At 38.3% G+C, this 23443-nt stretch overlaps 1 protein-coding gene across 1 annotated transcript in view; it reads left to right on the top strand.

The window, feature by feature from the left end:
• Positions 1-788: 788 nt before the first annotated feature.
• eya4 (EYA transcriptional coactivator and phosphatase 4) overlaps positions 789-23443 on the top strand; it is a 255425-nt gene continuing 232770 nt past the window's right edge. Inside the window, exon 1 of the mRNA XM_048596526.1 lies at positions 789-883. The gene's annotated coding sequence lies outside the window, so the exon portion shown is untranslated. The remainder of the gene's footprint in view (positions 884-23443) is intronic.

Here is a 23443-nt window from a genome sequence, read left to right as displayed (position 1 = left end):
GTCAAACTCCATGAGATATGCTTTTCAATGAGCCTTCTGGCTGCAGTTTTCTTTTTCCTTTTGTACTAGAGGGTGTCTCTACCTTGTTTGCAGCAAAATTTGATGAGAATTGCTAGTTTTCATTTTATTCTTGCAGGCAAATGTTCTACTCATCCGGTTGACATTAAGGTTTAGAATTGCTTTTGCTCAGTGCACACCAGTAAGAAAAATATCTGAAATATTTATGTCATCTTATCTGTAATGATGTCTCATAACAATTTGTTAGAAGGAAGTCAAGATCTACGGAGGGAGGATTAAATTACAAATCCATTCAAAATCATTACAGATATAACAGTAGACATAGACTGAAACCAAAATACTGAAATATTTCAGAAAAAATATGATTTAATTTCTTGATTAAAAATAATAGTTATGCTGGTTAAAAAGACTGTTAACTATGTTTACAACATTTCTTGTTCGTGACATACAAGAAATAATTTGCAGCAATTTGCAAAACAAGCAACCTCCTCCATCTTTAATTTGCGTCTAGAAATTTATCCTAATCAACTGGTTGTCAGAAACATTAATCCGGGTTGGTATGATACTGTTCTGTATATGGCATGTATGTGTGTTGAAAATCGAGTTTCAGCTTAAAGAACAACTGTTGGTGCTTGCAATCTGAGGCCATGTCATGAGTTGGCAAACTGTTTGCTGACTTCTTGAAAGTCTGCTTCATTCACGGGACACAGCCAGTGAGAGGTTACCACAGGAGTGTCTCATTATCAGGCTTGTGGAGGAAACAGAATACCACAGACTGTGCTCTTCTGTGTCTGAAATCAGTTTTTCTCCTTTAGGGCTTTGGATTGTTTTGAGAACCTGACTTCTACTTTCATTGTAATAACAGGTATGGCAGTGTGCAAAGGAGGGAACGTTTTCCTGTTTCACTTAAATCGCTAGTCTTATGTCACAAAACGACAGAGCTCCTGTATGGAATGAACTGATGCTTGGTGTTTAAAACGAGCAGCTTGTTGTGTGGGTTGCCCAGTTGCTTTTCTTCTGTCGATGTTTTTAACTGTAATTTAAAACTTAGCCGTAGTAAAAAAAATTTGGCATTGTATGTTAAGAATATTGGACAGATTATTTTACCTAAATAATCTACCTAAACACCTCCGGAAGTGCATGTTGCAGGGAATGTGAACAACCTTTGACACTTAGTTGAGAGTAAAACTTTAATTATATGAAAATGTGATTTTTTTTGTGTAGTGTACTGTACATATAGTTGCATTTGACACTTTGTCTATCAGTAAATATATTTAGTTCAGTTTGTACCTATCAAAACGACATGACTTAAATGTGTCATTGCATTTTAAATAAACCGTGTCTGCTATTTACTTTGAAGCACTGTAATAAATTTGTCACAGGTATAGTTTTGCAGGAAAATATTCCTAGTTTTTTTGTGTAAATCTCATAAAGCTGCTTAAGTCGCTGAGAAAAAATATATTTCCTTTACCTATACCGAATAACTTTCTGGACATCTAAACTCTGCTCCTGTTATTAAAGGAATAATTGTAAAACAGGTTTTGATTATGATTTGAAACCAATGGGAAAATATTTTTTGAAGCCGTAATGTAGCAACTGCTAAAATTTGTAAAAACACTTTTAAAGCAAACTGATTTTTATAAAACATGCAATTTTCATTTTCTGGTGGTACTACATAACTCTATTTTCATATAACCATTTTAATATTGGTTATCTTTATTGTAGATTGTGAGGAAATTCTACATTCCTTAAACCTATCATAATGTCAGTATTTAATTGTGTGATTACTTGATAACTATACGGACATCTAAAAGACCAAGTTCTAGAAATCTATTAATTTGGATATTTCCTGAGAAAAAGTATATACTTTAAGGCTGCATTCTCATTTGATTGATCATAATTATCATGTTCTTCAATGTTATTCAATGATAATCATCACAGATTTTGGAAACTCACATTACGATGAATATCTTGTATTTTACATATCAGTCATCACATGATTATATTTATTGTCATATAAGGATGGAATAGTTCATTTGTTGCATGCGACTCTGGAATACTGCATTTGGAGTGGATACAATACGGAGTCTTATATCTACTGCTGTGTTGCAACTGTTGTAGAATTTTGCTTTAAATAGTGTTACATCTTTGAGTTCTCTTTTTACTTTGAATTCTATTACTACTTTGAATTCCGTTAAAACAATTTGTTGAGATATACCGTCAATATTTTCTTTTAAATCTGCATATCTGGAAAATCCGAGTACAGCTGCACCATTTAAGTCTGTATGAAAAGCATTTTATTCAAAAACTCTTATGTCGGTTAATTCTATCGAAATAATCGAAGGTCATACCAGACAAGGTAAACAAGGCCAAAGGAATTACAGACATCTTTAAAAATATTGCTGGAAAGTTCATTTGATTCATAATTACACAGAAACAAATTATTTATGGTTCCCCACTGCGGCAGATTGCAAGTGCCTTTGCTGTATGTGACAAAATCTTTTCAGATACAGCTGGCTCTTTGATTTATATTTGCTTTAGTTTCTAAAACAAATAATATAAATTTTCTGTATTTTTACACTGACACAACAGTCGGGCATGCAGGATTCAATGTTCAATTGAAATATGTTGAATTGACGTATACTGGTAATTCATGTTCTAAGGTGATTTACTTGGTAATGCGGATGTAAAATAGTTCATTTCATCGTTACAGTGTAAGGCCTCTGTAATTAATGGTTTATATTCTGGTTAAAACACTTGCATAAAATTTCAAACAAAAACATAAACTACAAAATAATTTCCATCTGAAACTATTTTAGAAGATTTCTGAACGTTTTGTGGGATAAGACTTTTTATTGTGATCACTCGAAGCAATATTGGTGAGAGTATTGTGTTATTAACTGTAAGCTGTTAATAAAACAAACTTCCCAATCGAAATTAAAATGGCAACAAAATTTAAAAGCATCACCAGTAACTCATTTGTTGGCCTCAAGATAATATTCATGTGTAACAGTAACTGTGGTAGACCAACTGTCTGTCAAACCTAATGATAGTTTTGTGACAGTTGTTCAAAGATTAAAACAAACCACACGAAACATGTGGTAAGTTGAATAAATTTTGTTCTAAGTGAAGACGATGAAAACGTGCAGGTAATTCAGTCGTTCCACGACATGCTCTTAATGTTTTATTGTTGAATCACAGAGATATCGCTTTAAGAAGAAATAAATGCTGAAGGATTTGTTTCTTTTAAGATGTTCTGCACCTTTTTTATATAAGCCCTTGCATTTGTCCAATTTCCGTGTAACACCTTTCAATCTGTTTTACAATTCCTCACAGATATTTATAAATAGTTAGAGAAGATAACTAAGCAATACATGTATGAATTGATGCATTTATAAGGCATTAAATACTCTTATATACTAAATAAAACCCAAGATTTCCAGGTTGAGCTATTTAGTAGGACAAAGGAGTTGAATTCTCTGGGGAATTTCATAGGTTCAATAATGTAGTTTTATTCTAGGTTTTTTAATTAAAAGATAACGTCGCCAAAATAGTCGGCATGTTTAACATTCTAGAAGAGGGGGAGAAAAGAATTGTACTCTGTTGTAGCTTAATTTCTAGAAAATCTCTCAGAATCAGGTTTATTTGCCAGATCAAAATGTTTCTTTTTTCTTGCAGGATTCTTCATCCCTTACAATAAAATCTGCATAAAATAACCTGTGTATATTGATATATTTTAAGCTGCTTAGGCTGTTCTGCTAATTTTGATGTGGTTGACTTAGCACCGATAGCAACAATTTATTCATATAGTATCTTTAGGTTAATAAAACATCCCAAGGCATTTCATCAAAATATGGTGAACACAAAGTGTAGCATTGAACCACATAAGGAGATATTCGTTCAGATGACTAAAAATTCGGTCAAGGAAATACATTTTAAGGAGTCACTTAGAGGAAAGCAAGATTGAGAGTGAGCGGAGTAAGGAGGGAATTCCAGAGGTTTGGATGGAGATTACTCAATGCACAGGCACCAGTGATGTATCTGTTATTTTTGAGAATGGACAAGAGGCCAGAATTAGATGAGCGCAAAATATTTCTGTGAGCTGTGGAACTGGATTAGATTACAGAGATAGGAAAGAGTAAGGCTATGGAGTGGTTTGAAAAAGAAGCACGAGAATTTTAAAGTCAAGGTGTTGCATGATGGGGTGTCACAAGAAGTCAGCAAGCATGATGGTGATAAGACTTGCTGTGAGTTAAGATGTGGGCAGTAGAAGTTTGGCTAACTGACACAGCAGCAGTGATTATATGGTACTCTGATATTTATTTTGCAATGTAATTATTTTTGTTTTAAAGAGTTCTATTACAAACTCTAAGCTGGGGCTCTTGTGGTGCAGTGGTTGCATCACAACATCTGAGCCAGGAGGCCTGAGTTCAAATCCCACCTGCTCCAGAAGTGTAAAGTAGCATCTCTAAACAGGTTGATTAGGAAAATATTTATAAGCTTTAACTTTGCCAGCATTTCTAGTATTTTAAGTAGAAATGTAAATTACGTTTTGCCATTTTTAAACTAAGTGTTATTTTCAAGATGTTTCATGGCAGGTATCTGTCATGGTTCGCAATTACTTTTCTCAAGCTGTCTTCCATTCCTCACTTCATTAATTATGCAATCAGTCTCTTTGGCGATGGATGGTTGAGAGGAGAATGCTCCTCCACCTGGCAGATCATCAAGGAAGACCAAGGCACTAAACATAAACAGCATGGACACATGTAGCAGTCGGGGTCAGTAACATCTCTGGGATCAGGCAGAATCCACAGCACTGCAGGAAATGGATCACTCACCTTTTGGATTCTGAAAGGTAGGTGCCACCATCTGATCTCTGCTACCTCACACTCTCTAATTCTGCAACTACACACATGCCTCTTCCAGTCGTGGACTACCAACCTCACTATTTGCAGCATTGCCAATCATTCCTACAAATCTATGCAATCCACTGATGCTGGCAGCCTCTTAGTAAGTGCAAAGTGAGTGAGCACTAAGAAATGAAGTTAAAGCCCATAAGATGTATCCAGAGTAGATATGTGACATGGTTGTGTATCCCTGTGTGCCAAGCGACCTGAGAAAAGCATGCAAGTCAAAGGTGTCTCTGAGTTTCAAAGTGAAGTGCTGAAAGGCTGGGGTGGATTCTGAGTTGGTCTTGAGTCAGCCATGATAATGTGGTGAGATTTGTGGTTTGCCAGCCCTGAATTCAGTGGATGAAGGATAAGGAAGTACTCTGTCTGTAGAGCATTAAAAAATATGTTAGTGAAGGGAATTAAAGTGGCAATCCAGAGAAATAAGCTGCATCCACTAGGTAACCCCTTTGACTTTCAGGTCAGAAATTGTTGCCGTTTAGTTTCTCAGGAGAGAACGGGAAAACTATGCTGCATGCAAGTGAGGCAAGTTGAGGTATTATTGAGAAGCAAATTACATGTAAGGTAGGTAGTCAGTCACCTTTGATCAGTGAGATTCTGATCTCACCATTGAAACTTCAGGGATTATTTGGAAACATTTTTCTTGATGTTGAGAGTCAGGTTTTTTTCAGTTTTGGCCCATATTTCTGCATTTGTCACCAATGCCTAAATTAACCAAGGAATGGAAAAATTCCTCCTAAGGTTTTTAAATTTGACTCACATACTGTGAGCTCAAAGTGATACAAATACCTAAATTACCAAAATAAAGATACTCAGCCCCTCAGTGTAGATTTATTAATACCTAATCTGAATGCCTCAGTACAAAATTCAATATTTAAAAACCCAAGTAAAGGGAAAGCTTTAAAAACTTTTGTTCTTGACGTCTTCTCTTTTGTTGATTTCTTAAATCCTTCATTTCACTTTCTCACTTCTATGATGACACAATGTTTTCAGGAAAATCTGCATATGGAGAATTTTCACGTATTTTTGTGCAATGTCCATTTAAGATCAAAATGAAATGGGAGTATTCTGCAAAGGATTAAATCAGTTTCCTACCCATCTCCGTGTTGCCAGCAAATTATATCATATTGCTTGCAAAGCTTCAGTCCTGTCTTCCAAATTCTTTATAGAAATTGTAAAGAGTTGAGATCCCAGCACTGACCCCTGTGGCACACCACTTGTGATATCCTGCCGTACAAATAACTTCTTCAATGAACTCCATTAAATAAGTTAAACATGATTTCTTTTTGACAAAACTATGTTGTGTCTACCTGATTACCTTGAACATATCCAAGTGCCCTATTAAAATGACTTTTAGTAATAGCTTCCAATATTTTCCTTACAACATGTGTTAAGCTAACTGGCATGTGCTTTCCTGCTTTGTGCCTCGTTCCCTTTCTAAATAAATGAGTTATGTTAGCTATTTTCCAATCAAAAGCAACCTTTTCTGAATCTAGTAAGTTTGGAAAATTAAAACCAATACATCAATTACCTCACCAACGTCTCTTCTTTTAAGACCCTAGGATGAAGTCTCTGAGGACATGGGCACTTGTCAACACACAAATCCAACAATTTGTACTTAGTACGACTTACCTGATGATTGTAATTTTCCTGAGTTCCCTCCCTCCCTTTCAGTTTCTGATTTACAGCTATTCTGGGATGCAACTTGCATCCTCTCTCGTGAAAGACAAAGCAAAATATCTGTTTAATTCATCAATTTTATTTTTATCCTTCATTGTTAGGGGAGGCAATGGCCTAGTGGGTATTATCGCTGGACTATTAATCCAAAGACCCAGGTAATGTTCTAAGGATCTGGGTTCGAATCCTGCCACAGTAGATGATAGAATTTGATTTCAATGAAAATTAGGAGTTTAATGATGACTATGAATCCATTGCCAATTGTTGGAACTATTTAGGGAAGGAAACTGCCATCCTTACCTGGTCTGGCCTACCTGTGACTCCAGGCCCCTAGCAGTGTGGTTGACTCTTGACTACTATCTGGGCAATTAGGGATAGATAATAAATGCTGGTCTAGCCAGTAATGCCCTCATCTCATGAATGAATAAAAAAGACTAATTCCACAGACTCAATTACCTTCTGCTGTCTCATTTCTTTTTTAACTATCTGAAGAAACATTTCCTGTCTGTTGTTATATTTTTGTCTAACTTTTTCTCATACTCTATTTTCCCTATTTATTAATCTATTTAGTAAATCTTGGCTGTTTTCACCATTTTTCCACTGCAAGAGCAATCTGGCCTCCTTGTCAAAGCCAGTCATTGTCACCTCACCTCTGAAATTCAGCACTTTTGTCGATTGCCCAGGAACTGAACATCAGTAAGCAAGTGCTGCTTGATAGCACTGTTGGCGGCACTTCCATCACTTTACTGGTGATCGAGAGTAGGCTGATGGTGTGGTAATTGGCTGGCTTGGATTTGTCCTGCTTTTTGTGTACAGGATGTATTTTCATATTGTGTAAATGCCAGTGTTGTAGCCTTTGTGGAGCAGCTTGGATAGAGGTGCAGCAAGTTCTGGAACAAAAGTCTTTGGTATCACTGCCAGAATGTTGTCAGGGCCCATAACCTTTGTAGTATCAAATACCTCCAGCCATCTCTTAATATCAAATGGAGTGACTGAAGACTGGCATCAGTGATGCTGGGGACTGCTGGAGGAGGCAGAGCACTCCTGGCTGAAGGTTGTTGCAAAAGCTTCAATATGATTACCTTTAATGCTGAGACTTTTTCTGGAAAGAATCGATTTATCTCTTGGTGCCTTTGAGCAGTTAACAAAAGTTAATTCAAAGGTTGTGACAAAGGACTTAAAGATCAAATTGAAACCAAGAGCTTGGAAAGCAATAGATGGTTGAAGTAATATTCAGGCACCTGAAACTTGAGGATGAAAGGGTGGTTTTCAGGTCACTTTAGCGTAAATTGAATTAGAAATGGAGAGAATTAAAATTTGAAAGAGAAAAGAAAAAAAGACTAATTCAGTAAGAGTGAAAGGACAAAGAGAAATCTAAAAACAACTTGAGTTTAAAAGAGAAAGATAACAAAGAGTTACGTGAAAACTTGAAATGGAATTAGAATGGGAGAAGTTTGAAAGAGAGGAAAGGAATAAGGAAATAGACAGGATTTGGAAGGAGACAAAATTAAAGAGACAGCATAAAGACCAAGGAGTCCAAAGATGTACAGGATAGGGGGACTGGCCATGCTAAATTGCCTATAGTGTCCAGGGATGTGTAGGTTAGATGGATTAGCCATGGGAAATGCAGGGTTACAGGCACAGGGTAAGGGGTTGGATCTGGGTGGTTGCTGTTCAGAGGGTCGGTGTACACTCAATGGGCTGAATGGCCTGCTTCCTCGCCGTGGTGATTGTATGTTTCTGTAATGACTGGAGGCTTTTAATTTGGTAAAGAATATTGGATTGATACCTAAATTCAGTGAGAAAGAAGTGGAAGTATACTTTGTGTTATTTGAGACAGTTGGCATAATATTGAAATGACCCAAAGGAGACTACACTACAGTGTTCTCATGCAAAAGGCTTTGGAAGTATTCTCAAATCTTTCAGAAGAGCAATCAGGTGGGACTGTGACATAGTAAAGAATGATGTTTCTCACTACCTTTGCATTAATATCAGAAACCTACAGATAGAAATTTAGAATTTTGAAAATAAAACAGATTCAATCCTTTGTGGAAAATGCTGGAGAGAGAAAGATGTACTTTAGGTGATGTAAATCCACAAAATTTGAAGAAGACTTCAGGTCTTTAGGAAGGTGGGTCTATTGGTGGAATTTAATAATGTTCCTGTGGGAATAAGGTCCTACCTAGATGAGTGTAAGGTTTATAAAAATAAAGGATGCTGCAGAAATGGTGGATGACTACAAACTGACACACAAGTTGACTCATATTAGAGACAGGCACCAGTTTGGAAACTCAGAGAAATTAGACAAATAGATGATTTGATCATGAAAGAAAGGTGGTTATGGTGAGAAAGGTGGTAAAGCCAAAAAGCACAGAGTTGTTATGCTGCAGAAGGGGGCTATTCAATCCATTGTCTCTGCATTAGTTCTGTTTCCTTGTGCTAATCTGTCTTCCTGCATACTGTTTCTATCCAAAAGAAGAGACTGACGCTTTTCAGGTTACTACAAGAGAAAGTCTGGAAGGTAGGACTGATTTGGTGGAAAATTTGTTATTTTTGTCATGAAAATAACCATATGAAGTTTGAATTTTAGAAATGAAATAACTAATCTGTTACATGACTGTAGTTGCAATGTGTCCCTCCTAAAGAACACAGTTTTAATGTTTTTATGACAAGTTATTAGGTTCTCCTGTGTTTACTGACGGAGTAAATTTAGGGTGCAGGAAATTATTGAACTTTTCTGACTAAGGATGAAATGCTTATTTTGACAGATGAGGCAAGCAAATTTATTGTTATCCTTAAAGATAAAGAAGCACGCAGTCACTGCTGGTGACAAGTGATATGAAGTTCTCTCCAGAAGTCTTGCTGAATGATACAGGGTGCTGACGGAAATTGCTTATCTGCTCCTTTTATACATTTACCTTAAAGTGTGACCATGTTAATGTTACCTTGGGTCTTGTTTGTAATTTTATTGTTGAAGCAGGTATTTCTCATTGGGAAATGACCTGGCTGGAGATGAGGTGATTTCATGAAACTCTGATAATGCTGTTGAAACTGAAGTCTTATAAGCAAAGCAGAGTGACTTGGAAAAACTACTTGTTTTGTTAAAATTGACATTTTAACTAATGACATCAGAAGCTTGGTCTGGCAGTTTGAAAGGATGTTTGAGCATCAGGCTAAAGAGGAAATGTCATTGCCCATCCCCAGTTGCCTTTCAGAAGGTGCTGGTGAACTTCCTTCTTGATCCACTGTAGATCCTTTGGTACAGGTACACCTCCCGTGCTTGTGGGAAAGGAGTTCCACGAAATAACTACACTGAAGGACCAGTGATATATTCCCAAGTCAGGATGGTGAGTGCTTGGAGGGGAACTTGCAGGAGGTGGTGTTCCAATGTATCTACCAATCTTGTCCTTACAGAAAATGATGGTTGTGGGTTGGTAAGGTGTTGTCTAAGAAGCCTTGGTGAATTATTAATACTTTAGCATATTTTTTACCTTATTTATAGCAAGTATCTATTGTTTTTGTACTTCTTTCGTCTTCTTTTGTCAACTGCTTTACTTCCTTTTTTGCCCCGTACTTGGTACTTGTCAAGACATAGAACATTGTTCAAAATTTGTCCTGATTGACAGTCATCCTTAAGCCATCTCCAAAAGTTAATTACCAGTCAATCAATTAGCAAGACCTCAACAATTAACTTAGTTATGTCATAGATACCATCAAAGTCAACTTGGAAATGTATATTTATTTAGCTGCTCAAACTGAAAGCAGTCTTCAATAATTCCAGCAGCAAAACTATTTCCAACACATAAAATATTGTCAGCTTGTAAAGTGCTAAGATATATGTACACACAGTGATTTGTGCAGCATATTTTTAAAATAAATTAACATTTTCAACAACATTGTTGACACAAGTAAGAGCAAAAATTACATCATTCGTTTCTTTTTATGTCAGCATAATACTTTGGTTCGAAAATTGGTAACACCTCTATATACACTGCTTAACTACCTATTTTAAAGTATATAAATTATCGAGGCAATGTAAGAGAGGCCCATGTTATTCATTACCTCCACCACTGAATGTGGGCAGAGGTAGCATTTTTACCTATGTTCTGGCTGCATCTGTCCTGAGTGGATGGTCTGAAACACAAGTCTTCAAAATCTGGATCAGGCTCAAGCAAGGCTGTGTGACTGCCCCCCATACTATTTGCAATCTACTTGACAGTGGTTATTCATCTTATCAAAGCTCAAATGCCCTCACATTGATTGATTGATTTGTTGTTGTCACATGTACTGAGATACAGTGAAAACTATTGTTTTGTGTGCCCATATGGGCTGATCGTGCCATATAAAGTGCATCAAGGTGGCAGAACAGAGTGCAGAATACAGTATTACAGCCACAGAGAAGGTGCAGAGAGAGAGAGAGAGATTAACATTGACATTTCAGAAGTCCATTCAAAAGTTTAATAACAACAAGGAAGAAGCTGTCCTTCAATCTGTTCAGACATGTATTCAAACTTTTGCATCTTCTGCCCAATGGAAGAGGGTGGAAGAGAGTATAACCAGGGTGGGAGGGATCATTGATTAGGTTGGTTGCGTTCCCAAGGCAGGGGTAAGTATAAATGGAGTCAATAGATGGAAGGCTGGTTTGCCTGATGGACAGGGCTGTGTTCACAACCCTCTGTAGTTTCTTTCAGTCTTGGGAAGAGCAGTTACCACACCACGCTGTGATGCATGTAGATACGATACTTTCGGTGGTCATCTATAAAACTGGTAACACTCCTTGTGGACATGACAAATTTCCTTGTTGTGCTTTCTTGACTGTTGGGTAGACATCAGTGGACCGAGACAGATTGTTGGTGATCATCACTCTCAGGAACTTGACGCTCTTGACCATCTCTACCTCAGCACCATTGATGCAGACAGGGGCGTACCCTCCACTCAGCTTCCTGAGGTCAATGACCAGTTCCTTCATTTTGCTGATGTTGGTGGGGAGATTGTTGTCTTTACGCCATGTCATTAAGCACTCACTTTCTTGCCTGTATTCTGTCTACTGATTGTTTGAGATCTGACCTATAACGATGGTGTTGTCAGCAAACTTGAAATGTAGTTGGGGCAGAATTCAGCCACTCAGTCATGAGTATATGAGGAGTACAGTAGAGGACTGAGTTCACAGCTTTGCAGGACACTGGTGTTGAGGATTAGGATGAAGGAGCTGTTGTCACCCATTCTTACTGTTTGCGGTCTACGGGTCAGGAAGTCGAGGATCCAGTTACAGAAGTGGGAGCTGAGATCTAGTTCTAGGAGTTTAGAGATGAATTTGTTTGGAATTATGGTGTTGGAGGTGGAACTGTTGTCAATAAGTAGGAGCCTGACATAGGTATCAAGCAGAAATTGGAGCTTGAGGACCCAGTACAAAAGGTAGTGCAGTGTTGGTCTGAGGCAACGCAAGGGCTTCTACGGAACTGCTTACAGTCAGTAGACTGGGCCATATTCAAGAACTCAGCAGCCAACCTAAACGAATATGCTACTACCATCACAGACGTCATCAGTAAGTGTGTAGGAGACTGTTATTGTAGAAGAGTTGTTATCCAAATATTCCAGGGATGAGTGTAGGGACAGGGAGGTGGCGTCTGTTATGGACCTATTGCAACAGTAGGCGAATTGCAAGGGATCAAAGCAATTTGGTAAGCTGGAGTTGATGTGAGCCATGACTAAGCTCCCAAAGCATTATGAAGGACAGAGCCACCAGGCGGTAGTCATTGATTGATCAATTGAGTGAGGCGTGCTGCATGGTTTTTCTTTGGCACTGGGATGATGGTGGTCTTCTTGAAACAGGTGGGGACTTCAGATCAAAGTAAAGAGAGGTTGAAGATGTCAGTGAATACTCCTGCCAGCTTGTCCACACAGGATCTGAGAGCACAGCTGGGTACTCCATCCGAGCCAGTCACTTTCCATCAGTTCACTCTCATGAAGACTGATCTAATAAGTCTGCAGCATTGACCATTAGTATAGATGCATCTGAGGCTGTTGAGACATTTCACTGACCTTCTGTTCAAAGCGCATGTAGAAAGCATTAAGCTCATCAGGTAGGGATGTACTGTCGCCCACGATTCTTTTCGACTTCACTTTGTAGCTCATTATTGTTGTGTAAGCCTTGCCACAAATGACGGGTGACTGTGTGGTTGGTTTGGGTCTCTAGCCCAGTTTGATATTGCCTCTTGGCATCCCTAATGGCCTTGCGAAGATCATACATGGATTTCCTGTATAGTTCAGGATTGTCCGACTTGTACGCCTCAGACGTGGACTTCAGTCGATCTTCCAGTTCATCCATGGTCTCTGGTTGTAGTACATTCGGATTAGTTTCTTTGGTGCACAGTCTCCTACACACTTACTAATGAGGTCTATGATGGTAGTACCGTATTCGTTTAGGTTGGCTGCTGAGTTCTTGAATATGACCCAGTCTACTGACTGTAAGCAGTTCCTTATAAGCCCTTGCGTTGCCTCAGACCAATATTGCACTACCTTTTGTACTGGGTCCTCAAGCTCCAATTTCTGCTTGTATGCCGGGCAGAGGAGCACAGCATTGTGGTCTGATTTTCCAAAATGCAGGCAGGGGATGGAGCAGGTGGCATCTGTTATAGGTGTATAGCAATGATCAAGGATGTTCAGATCTCTGGTGGGAGAGGAAACCTGTTGATGGCATCCTGATAGCACATTCTTGTGGTTGGCCTGGTTGAAGTCACTAGTTACAATGAGCAAGGCCTTGGGATATTCTGACTCAAGACTGTAGCATTGCATACTTCATCAAGTGCACTTTTCTGCATGGTGTGGAATGTACACTGCTTCCAGATAGTGGGTTGTAGGGACAACACTTTACTGTAACATATTCTAGGTCCAAGGAACAGTAACTCATCAGGGTCGCCATGTCTGAGCACCAGAAGGTGTTGGTTTGGAGGCAGACCCTACTGCCCCTTGCCTTACCTGACAACACCAAGCGATCTATTCAGTGAACTGAGAAACACTCAGGCTGTAAGGCACAGTTAGGTGTAACAAGAGTGAGCCATGTGTCTGTAATACAGAGCACGCAGCAGGCTCTCTCAGTTCCATTTGGAAGTTAAGTTGAGCTTTAAGTTCATCCATTTTGTTCTCAATGGTGTCAACTCTTTAAACTCAGTCATCTCTATGTAAAACTAAACTCAATGATGTAAATATACATGATCTACAGTTTGCAGATGAATGAAGTTTCTTTGCCCATTTTGCAATGGATTTGGAAGCCACTCTTCTACTGTTCAATTCTGTATACACGAAACTTAGTCTTTCCTTAAACAAAACTCAGATCAACCACATCTGGTGTTCCACCTCCCATATATGTTGAAAGAGTGACTTTGAAAAATGTTAAGTAGTTTCTGTATCTGTCTGTCTGAAAAGGCCTCCATTGAAGATCCAACACCAGGTCAATTGTATCAACGCAACTTGCAACAAACTGTGGCACAAAACTTTGACAATAAAGAGGTCTACAAGTCAATCGAAGTCCCAGTGTACAGATCAGTTGTCACCATCACATTCCTCTGCCGCAGTGAGATCTGGATTGTCCATAGCAACACAAGAACAGCGGAGACGTTCCATCAGCGAGGCCTCTGCTGCATCCTTTGAAGTCTGTTAGAGGACTGGCTGTTTTGAAGCCACCTGCACAAGTATACAGGCAAAACTCCTGCAAAACCTATTTTGATGGAAGGCACACTGTGTCCAGATAGCCAAAAACCATCCTCCCAGCCAATCCTGTTTCATCTAGTTTCAAATAGCCAGCGTTTCAAGACAGGACAAAGCAAATACTTCAAATACAATTGAAGCTCTCCTTTGAAGTGTAGCAACAATGACATGAGGTACATCTCTCTAAGGCTCTATGCAACTCTAGGAAAACTGCTGTACTCTTATTCAAATCCTCTTGTAATAAAGATCAATTTTCCACTTGCCTTCATAATTGCTTCACCTGCATGTTACCTGACAATGACTTATGAACGAGACCCCCCCCAAGGTTCTTTTGTATATCAGTACTTCCCAGGTCTCTGTATTTCTGTTTTTCCTACCAAAGTACATAACCCACAGGTTTACACATTTTATACGCACATATGACATATTAATTATCAGCAAAACTAAGCCTTCAAACAACATTGTTGATTACTCCTCATTCCCACCTATTTCTGATAGCCTTTCACCCCTTTGCTTATCAAGATTGTACCTCTATCTTAAAAAATATTTAAAGACTCTGCTTTCACCTCATTTTGAAGAAAAGAGTTCCAAAGAATGTAATCTTTGTAAAGAAAAAAAAACTCTTTATCTCCGTTTCTTAAACAGGTGAACCCTTATTTTTTCTCTTCAGTGGGAATACCCTTTCCATAATGTAATAAATGTGTGTAACATATTATTATCATTTGGGAATATGGATATTTTTCAAATAAGTAATAGGAGTAATCAGCAATAGGTAATAAGAAGAGAAAAAAAGTAAATTATGAAAAAATACTAGTGCAAAATATAAAAACAGATGGCAAAACTTCTGTAAGTATATAAAAGGGAAGAGAGTAGCTAAAGTGAATGTTGATCCCTTGGAGAATGAGAGTGGAAAGTTAGTAGTGGGAAACACAGAAATGGCAAAGTCACTAAATCAGTAGTTTCCTTCAGTTTTCACAATGGAGGATACTAACACCATACCAGGACTAACATGTAAAGCAGAGGTTACGGAAAAGGAGGAATGTAGAACAATCATCATCACTAGGCACTGAGCAAACCATTGGGATCGAAGACAGATGAGTCCCCAGATCCAGGATAGACTACATCCTAGGATCTTAAAGGAAGTGGCAGCAGAGATAGTGGATCCATTGGTTCTAATATTCCAAAATTCTTGGATGTGGGAAATGTTCCACTGGATTGGAAAAATGCTAAAATAACACCCTTATTCAAAAAGGAAAGGAGGCAGAAAGTAGGAAACTATAGACCAGTTGGTTGAACATGTGTCATTGAGAAATTGTTAGAATCCATTATTAAGGAAGTAATAGCAGGACATTTGTAAAATCAAAACACATTCCCATCAGAGTCTGCATGGTTTGATGAAGGGTCAATCATGTTTGATTAATTTGCTAGAGTTTCAAATGGTCAATGGGCTGAAAAATGGCAGATGGAGTTCAATCTGGATAAATGCGAGATATTGCATTTTGGTACAACAAACAGAAGCAGGGCTTACACAGTAAATGGTAGGGCCTTGGGTAGTGTTGTAGAACAGAGGGATCTAGGGGTTTAGGTACATAATTCTTTAAGTTTGCCCCATATATAGACAGGGTGGTTAAGAAGTCATTTAGCAGACTTGTCTTCATTGCTCAGTGCTTTGACTATAGGAGTTAGGAAGTCACGTTGAGGTTCTACCAGACATTGGTGAAGTCTGTTCTGGAGTACTCTGTCCAGTTCTGGTCACTGTATTAGAGAAAGGATATTATTAAGCTAGAGAGGGTTCAAAAGAGATTTACCAGGATGCTGCTTGGTATGGAAGGTTTGAGTTATGAAGAAAGGCTGGATAGGCTGGGATTTTTTTCATTGGAGCGCTGGAGGTTGAAGGGTGACCTTTTAGACATTTATAAAATCAATAGGGGTATAGATAGGGTTAATGCTAGGTGTCTTTTCCCTAGTATGGTGGATTTCAAGACAAAGGGGCATATTTTTCACACAGAGGGTGATTTACGTGTGGAATGAACCTCTTGAGGAAGTGGTGGAAGCGGGCACAGTCACATCATTTAAAAGACATTTCGTTAAGTGTACAAATAGGAGAGGTTTGGAGAGATATGGGCCAGAAGCAGGCAGGTGGGACTAGTTTAGTTTGGAATTATGTTCAGCATGGACTGGTTGGACCGAAAGGTCTGATCCAGTACTGTATGACTTTATGACTCTATGTAACAAGCAAGGTGGATAATAGGGAATCTGTAGATGTAGTATATTTGGATGCACAGAGGCCATTTGATAAAGTGTTGCACAAAAGGTTAATACCAAGGTAAGATCACATGGAGTTAGGAGATATTTATTAGCTTTGATAGAGGATTGGGTGGCCAACAGAAACCAGAGAGTTAGGATAAATGGGTCATTTTCTATATGGCAAGATGTAACTAGCGGGGTACCACAAAGTTCAGTCCTTTAACTCCAACTGTTTCAAATTTATATTGATGACTTGGATGCAGGGAGAGAAAGTACTATTGCCACATTTCTAGATGACATTAAAATAAGTGGGAAAGTAAGTTGCAATGAAGAAATAAGAAGTTTACAAATAGATATGGATAGACTAGGTGAATGGGCCAAAATTTGGCAGATAGAGTTTAACATGGATAAGTGTGAAGTTCTCCATTGTGGTCGGAGGAATAGAAAGGCAACTTAACAACTGGATGGAGAGAAAATTCAGAGTGCTTTGGTGCAGAGTGACATCAGTAACCCCATCCAATAGTCACAGAAAATTGGTATGCAAGTACAACAGGTAATAAGGAGGGCAAATCGAATTTTAGCCATTATCACTGAAGGAAGAGGGTATGAAAGTAGGAAAGTGTTGTTACAACTGTGCAAGGTAATAGTGAGTCAGCATCTGGAGTATTGCTTACAATTTTCGTCCCCTTACTTAATGAGGGATGTAGTTGCATTGGAGGCAGTTCAGAGGAAGTTCACTAGTCCAGAGATGTGGGGAATGTGTTATGAACAAAGATTGATCACTTTAGGCCTATACTCTCTGAAGTTTAGAAGAATGAGAGGAAATCTAATGTAAGATGCTAAAAGGGATTGACAAAGTAGACGTAGAGAGCATGTTTCCTCCTGTGGGGCAATTGGGAACAAGAGGTCATAGTTTTAGGGCCGGGGTAGCAGATTTAAAAGAGATGAGGAGAAATTATTTCTTTCAAGCGGTAGTGAATCTCAGTGTGCGGTAGATGCTCAGATACTAAATGAATTTAAGGAGGAGATAGACAGATTTTTAATTGTAATGTGTTGAAGGGTTATGAAAAGTTGGCAGGAAAGTGGAACAAACATAAGAACATAAGAAATAGGAGCAGGACTGGGCCATCTGGCCTGTCAAGCCTACACCACCATTCAATAAGAGCATGGCTGATCTTTTTGTGGACTCAGCTCCACTTACCAGCCCACTGACTATATCCCTTAATTCTTTTACTGTTCAAAAATCTTTCCGTCTTTACCTTAAAAACATTTAACAAGGTAGCCTTAATTGCTTCATTGGGCAGGGAATTCCACAGATTCACAACCCTCTGGGTGAAGCAGTTCCTACTCACTCCTAAATCTGCTCCCCCTTATTTTGAGGCTATGCCCCCTAGTTCTAGTTTCACCCATCAGTGGGAACAACCTCCCTGCTTCTATCTTATCTATTTCCTTCATAATTTTATATGTTTCTGTAAGATACCTCCTCATTCTTCTAAATTCCAAAGAGTACAGTCCTAATCTACTCAATCTCTCCTCATAAGCTAAACCTCTCAACTCCAGAAGCAATCTAGTGAATTTTCTCTGCACCTCCTCCAGTGCCAGTACATCCTTTCTCAAGTAAGGAGACCAAAACTATACACAGTTCTCCAGGTGTGGCCTCACCAGTACCCTATACAGCCGCAGCGTAACCTTCCGATTTTAAATTCCATCCCTGTAGCAATGAAGGACAATATTCCATTTGCCTTCTTAATTACCTGTTGTACCTGCAAACCAACTTCTTGTGAATCATGCACAAGGACACCCAGGTCCCTCTGCACAGCAGCATGTTGCAATCTGCAAAGTGATGTTGAGGCAGAGATGAGATCCGCCATAGTCATATTGAATGGCAGAGTAGGCTCAACGGGGCTGAATTACCTCCTGCTGCTCCTAATGCCAATGTTCTTAAAATAGAGGCTGATGAGTTTGTTTTTGGATCTGTGAAGATAACTTTTTTTTAAAACAGGAAAAAGTTATTTGGAAAAGTGACCTAAATACATCATTTCCAAGAAATGTGATTTATTAAGGGTCTATGCGGATACCTGTGGTATTAATTGATGAGCTTTTAATCTGCTGAATTTATGACATACAGAAAAAGGAAAATTAGGGAACACTGGTTCTTAAGTTTGCATTCGGATCAGAAGAATCAGGCATTTTAATTTTATATAGCAGAAAAATTGGGCTTTAATTCTGGTAAACTGTTTTGGCTGAGCAGAAAGCTAGGTTAACTTGTAAAGTCCCCAGACTATCAGAGTTTGTATAGAAGTTTCAAGCTGTTAGGACTAAAAGAGATTTAGACATATGAGCTAGAAAAAGACTTAAAACTATTTCAGCAGGCCCAGAAGGAAAATGGAAAGATCTAATCAAGTAAGAAATTAAAGAGTTAGGATAGGAGTAATAGTTCACTCAGATTGAGTATCTGAAAAGGATATTACTGAGACAAATGTTGAATCTATGGTTTTGCTATTTATGTTTTCAAATTCAATTTCGTATTGTTCGTTTTTTTTCTTTTGTGTAACAGACCCATGTTCATTTGTTAAAGAGCATTGACAGTCTTTTACGAATATGTTCAGTGCCTAACTACCACAGTGACCAATTTAAAAATGTAACTTATGATCTATAACACTTTGTTTCCCTCTGAAAGCTGACTGATCCAGTATTGACATCAACTAGGATCATAACAGCATCTACCCTGTCAAAATTCCCTCGGGAAAAAGTGGAGCAACGAAATAACTACAATGATTATCATTGGAGAATAAGGACTAAGGAAGCTAATGGGGCTAAAGGTCAATTAGTCTTTGGACTTGATGGGTTGCACTGTGGTGTTTTAATGGAAATAGTTACAGAGATGGTGGATGAACTATTAATAAATTTCCAAAAATCCTTAGATTCTGAAAAAGCCTCAGAGGATTGGAAAACTGCAATGTAACACCCTTAGTCTAAAAGAGGAGACAAAAAATGTTAACTAAAAGCCAGAAACATCTGTCATTGTGATTTAGAAAGACATAGTATGATCAAACAGAGTCGGCATGGCATCGTGAAAGGGAAATCACGCCTGACAAATTTATTCAAGTTCTTTGAGGAGGCAATTCCAAAAATCTAATATAAGTTCAATATGTAATAGGAAGGATAAATGGAATGTTGCCCATTATTTCAAAGGGAATGTAATACAAAAACAGGAAAAAACTTGCTAAACCTATATAAGGTAATAGTCAGTATACTGTGAATAGTTTTGGTTCCCTTATCTATGTAAAGGCATACCTGGTACAGGAGGTGAACCTGGGAAAGTTCATTAGACAGCTCACAAGTAAAGGGGAATTTTCCTATGAGGAGAGTTTGGGCCTGTACTCATTGGAATGTGGAAGAATGAAAGGCGACTTTTTTGAACTATTCGTAGGAGGTTTGACAGGCTGGATGTTGTGAGGTTGTTTCTCCTTGTGGGAGAGTATAGAACCAGAGGGCAAAATCTCGGAATGAAAGGTCACCCAGTTAGCATAGCAATGAAAATGAATTTCTTCTCTCAAAGTGTAGTGAATTTGTGGAATTCTTTACCACAGAGGACTGTAGAGGCTGGGTCATTAGATATATTCAAGGCTAAGATAGACAGATTTTTAATCAGTAAGGAAGTCAATGGTTATGGAGATAAGGTGCAAATGTGGAAACGAATATTATCAGCTTAACCATGATATCATTGAATGTTGGGCAAATGGGCCATAAACCCATTCAGCGCTGACATCTTAGCAAATTTAGCAACCGTACCTTAGGTCCCTTCATCAAAGTCATTTATATGATTGCAAAAAATGTTGAGGCTGCAACACTGATTCCTGTGGAGACCACTTGTTGCATCTTGCCAACCAAAAAATAACCCATTTATGGCTGTTTCTTTTTAGCTAGTCAGTCTTCTCTCTGTGCCAACATGTTATCCCCTACAACTTTCCCTTCTGCCAGAGCCTTTGATGTGGCATCATATCAGAAGCCTTTTGTAAATCTAAGTGAAGACATCCACTTAACCTAAGGTATCCTTAGCTCATACTTCATCTGTCTTGTTCTTGCACACTTCGTTTAAATCCCATGGAAACAACTTTGCATCCCCCTCATAACTCACATTCTCACCTAATTTTGTGTCATCAGCAAATTTGGAAATATTGCATTTTCTCCTCACATCAAAATGATTGACATAGATTGTGAATAGCTGGGGCCAAAGCACCGATCATTTTGGTCCTTCACTAGTTACAATCTGCCAACCTGAGAATGACCCATTTATTCCAACTCTTTGATTTCTGTCCATTAAACAATTCTCAGTCTGTGCAAGCATACCATTCCCAAACCCATGTGATCGAATTTTACAAACCTCCTGTATAAACCTTTGTTGAAAGACATCTGAAAATCCAATTACAGAGCATCTACAAGTTTCTCCTTATCTATTCTTCTAATTACATCCTGAAAAAGCTCAAAACGTTTGTCTACATATCCTTTATATTAAATTTCAGCATTTGTTATAATCAGAGCTGATGTTATTACTGAACAAGTCAGATCCCAGACTGAAACCTTGATAGATCACATTTTGTTTTTCTGTTTGAATTTACCAAAGTGTTCTTTCACTGAAATACAAGAGCACAATGCTGCAGTTTCAGGTTTAACAATAAAACAAACATTTATCATGCAAAACAAATGAATATAAAATAGGGAAAACCAAATAATGTAGCATAAATTTAAATAATTTGATTAATTCCAAAAAAGCTCTCCTTTATAGTACTCACACCAGAGAAAATTTCCTTCTATTTCACAACCATAGAGCTTAATTTAACTGTGGCTTCAGTGGTCCATCATGGGAACCTGAAAGGCTCTTCCTGGGTCCTTCGTACACCTGAGCTTAGAGTTACAAAGTTTTAAAAAAAAACTTCAGGATTTTAGTATTTAAACAAAACTTCTTACATTGAGGTAACTCTTTCTTAACAGTCGTAAAACTATCCTCTTTCACAAGAGCAACTGGATGCCAAGATTAGTGATAGTCTGCTATAAGTTGCGCAACTTCACCATCACAAAGTTTCATTGACTTTACAGTGAAAAGTCCAAGAGAAGTAGGAGGACAAGAGGAGACAAACAAAAGAGGCCTTTTCTGGTAGAACAGGTTGTGTAGAACTCATCTGAATGTAATGACAATGATGGGAGCCCCAATTTCCCAGTCCATTATACAATCACACAGTTTTCTTTCCCTCTCTCCCTGTCAGAGCGTCTATTTGGGCACAGTGCAAACATAAAAGTCACTAGAGTGTGAAGAAGGATTAGGTATGTGTATACCAGCACCTTAATGTTTTCAAACTCATCAATGGATCCAGCCTAAGCAGTGTCCATGCTAATAATAGCCATGACTTTTCCATGGGGTTAAAACATATACACATCCCCCTCCCCCTACCAATCCCCCCCAGTTTAATCCCTATTGCTTGTGGTTAAGCAATCCTTGTCCTGCAATTAAAAAGAATATCTGTCAGCAAGTGTGTTTTGAACTGTTGTGATGATATGATTCTACATCTGGCAGTATTGGGTGTGAAGGGTCCAAGAATGTTAAGTGTTTTAGGGTACAGTGTAGCATATGACTATGAGTCTTGGTTGATGGAATTTGTTGATAGGTGAGTGAAGGCTTTGTGGTATGGAGCAGTCTATGAAACTTACAGTGTAGTTGGCATGATGGGGCATTTGAAGATGCTTTCATGAACCATGACCACCTTTCCAAAGTTCACTTACCTCATTAAATTTGTTGTAGCCACATTTCTAGATTGTCAGGTCATGACCCCTTGAGTTGAGGGCCGGAGTTATCTCTTCAAATTACCTTCTGAGTATATGTCTTGAAGACCTTCACAGATGCAGGACATTTTTCCTTTCACTACCTCCCCCAGCCCCCCAAGTCATCCAATGCTACATGAGAACACAATGGAATCCATGCATCTCCATATTCTTCTGTCCAGCCAAAATGTATCTCTCCTTTAAGAGCTGCAGATTAGTTTTAAGTGGTACTAACCCCTCATGATATTCATGTCCAGCCAATCAATGCTACATATTGTTCTGGCTGGATACTGAAATCATTTAAAATAAGTATTTAGGATTCTAATCTAATTTAGTTTCTAATTTAATGTACAGAAAGTGGAATAAAGTAAGGAAAAGAAAGATGAGATTAAGGGAGAGAGATAAAAGAAAGCAAAGTAAAGCTAAGTGCTAATTTTATTTTCTTTAAATCTCCAACAATAATTAAAATCCAAAGGAAAATGACATTAACGTATAAAATTAAATGTTCAGAACCAGAAAAGTTGTTTGGCGATAATTAAGATTTGCCACTCCGCTAAAAGTTCAGTTTCATTTAAATAGACAAACCCGTACGTTTGTTGGGTAACAAATGGCTGAACACAGCAACATCTTGCCCTCAGTGTATTACAGTTCTGAGTCCCTCCGCAAGGTACTGCAGTAGCATAAGTTGTGGAGGAGCTGGGCAAATCAATGATTAGTTTTCTGATTTCCACATTTAATTGCGGAAGTGTGGATGTTGGAAGTCACTATTGATTTATTCCATAGTGACGGTGAGTGCTGACAATCTCACTGTTGTTATTAATGTAAAGCTAGGCCAAATTGTTTCATAGAATCAATGAATCCAGCACAGGAGGTCATTCAAACCACCATGCCTATACCGCCTCTGTAGAGCACTCCAGTTAGATTCGCTTTGCTCCGCTTTCTCCTCAGCCATTTTTTACAATGGGTAATTTTGCCCAAGTGCTTTTTTTTCTCAACAAAATTATTATTTAGCATAACCCTATTCATGACACTTGAAATAAAATGTGTTTATTTGTTTAAATGAA

The sequence above is a fragment of the Rhincodon typus genome, chromosome 5 (genome assembly GCF_021869965.1).
Source record: "Rhincodon typus isolate 14 chromosome 5, sRhiTyp1.1, whole genome shotgun sequence".
NCBI lineage: Eukaryota > Metazoa > Chordata > Chondrichthyes > Orectolobiformes > Rhincodontidae > Rhincodon > Rhincodon typus.
This window is presented reverse-complemented; position numbering and strand designations above follow the sequence as displayed.